At 45.7% G+C, this 2,127-nt stretch overlaps 1 non-coding gene across 1 annotated transcript; it reads right to left on the bottom strand.

Annotated features, from left to right (window-relative positions):
* Window positions 1–2,054: 2,054 nt before the first annotated feature.
* Window positions 2,055–2,127, bottom strand: TRNAG-UCC (transfer RNA glycine (anticodon UCC)). Its single transcript has one exon. It is a non-coding gene; the product is annotated as a tRNA-Gly (tRNA).

Below are 2,127 nucleotides of genomic sequence, written 5' to 3'. Positions count from 1 at the left end.
AGCACTTTATTCCCAAAGGTTGCTGATACGAGGATTCTTGGGAACCAGAAATGGCAGGAAGATCCACGTGCTCGGATCCCCAAGGCCTGGGCCAAACTGAAGCCAGATCTATCCACTAATGATGCCACAGGCCACAAGGAAGAAGGTCAAGGATGTGTGTTGGCTTGTGGAGCTGTAAGTTGCACCTCGAGGGTGGAAAGCATTCCTCTGACTTCAGGTTGGTCCTATGGCTGAGGTGTAGCACAATGGCCACACCAAGTGGATATTGAGAGCAAAAGCTAGGAGGCATGTGCCCTCTTCACCAGCAACAATTAGAATTTTCATCACCTAAATTGAGCCTCTCAGTAAATGAATATCGCCTCCAGAAGATTGAAGCTGCAGAGATAAACAATGGAAGGAAGGGAAGTGGGCATGCAAGGGGTATCTTTCTGAAATGCCAGGTGAAGATGATGTTGACTCAGAATTGTTGCTTCATGCTGGTCCAAGGCCATTGTCAAACTAAGTTCTGTAAAGGAACACAGAAAGACTAAAGAAACAGACTCCTAACTCGCTCACATAATGAGCAGCTCGTCCTTGCTGCCTCCAGTACCAGCCCTGATTGAAGGGCGCTGTGAACTCTGTTCCCACCTCGCCAGCCTGGGGAGCTGAGATTGACGTGCAGCCTGGGAAACATGAACCCTGGGCTTCGGGAGCAGCTTGAGGTCAAGTCAGAATTTGTTTCTGTCCTGCCTTTCAAAGCTTTGTTTTCCTATGAACCATCCATACTAACCACTCTGCATTGCTGGGCCCTGGAGAACCGGGGGTGGGCAACTTCCAGGAGATTCATTCAGGATGGACATTCATTAGCTCTGAAGACAGCTGGGGCTTTTCCTAAAAGGGCTGAGGACAGCTGGAAATTCCCAGATTAATCATTGACCAGACCAGGCTACTGCCACCCCACCAAATCCCACCCCACCCTGAGGGTTGCTCTAACCAAAATAAATCATAAATGTGTACAGCTCAACAATGATTCTATTCAGAGTCACTGCCACCCACTTCTAAAGCCCAGGCCAACGTAAAGTAACCCAAGACTTTACTTCTCTTCAAGGGGCTGCTCCACGTCCTCAGAGGCAATTAAATCACGGAACCTGTGTAAATAAGACTTTTCTGGAATGCTATTTTGAGACACGCTGAAAGCCTTTCCAGTGAACTGAGTCTTCATTCTGACCATCACAGATAAATGAAGGACGGGTTCTTTAACATACTAATGATAACAACAACTAATTGATACTTTTCCTTTGCAAAGCATTTAGTTCCTGCCAGATAACTTCACATGAACCATCTCTTTTACTTTCAGAATCATATAGCAAGGCAGGACGTGCGTTATTATTGACATTAAGCAAATAAACTGAGACTTCTTGGCAGTTAACAGGCTTACTTGGGTAACAGAACTGATGGCCGTTGGACATAAGGTTAAGACAGACTCCAAGTCCAGGACTTTTTCCAATCCATTCCACTGTGTCTACAGAAAATCTTACCCTCTCTTAAAAGCTTTGAATTTTATAAATTGTTTAAGTGCTTATTGTTTTATTTGACGGGAATGAAGTACAGCTAGCACTGTTGAGTCATGATTAAGCTGAGTCATTGTACATCAAGTGCTTGATATGAACGTCCTCGTATATGAGGTGGTCGTTAATATCCCCATTGTGATACACGAAGGAACACAGAGAGGTTTCTGCAACTTTCCCAAACCACATAGCTAGTAAGTAGCAGGGATTTGAAAACTGCGCGTCTAGAGCCTCCCACCTGCATCCTTCTGCTGAGATAGGCAGGTGTATAACTTCTCGTGCTGTTTTTTGAAGAGCCATAGGTCCAGTTGCTGGAGACAGAGCCATCCACATCGCCAACATGTTTGGCATCGTTTGGGTCCATGGGGATTATTTCGTCTGTGAGGCCAATCTAGAACCAATAGAAATAACCGATCAACAATAGAAATAAACCAAACACTCTGCTATGAGATGGGGTTCCTTCTTTCTTTCTTTTCAGGCTGTACTACGTGGCACGTGGGATGGTGGTTTCCCAGTCAGGGATTGAACCTGTGACCCCTGCAGTGGAAGTGCAGAGTCTTAACCACTGGACCACCAGGGA

This window comes from Bos taurus, chromosome 27 (assembly GCF_002263795.3).
Source record: "Bos taurus isolate L1 Dominette 01449 registration number 42190680 breed Hereford chromosome 27, ARS-UCD2.0, whole genome shotgun sequence".
Classification (NCBI taxonomy): Eukaryota; Metazoa; Chordata; class Mammalia; order Artiodactyla; family Bovidae; genus Bos; species Bos taurus.
The sequence above is the reverse complement of the archived record's forward strand: the minus strand, read 5'-3'. Positions and strand labels throughout refer to the sequence as shown.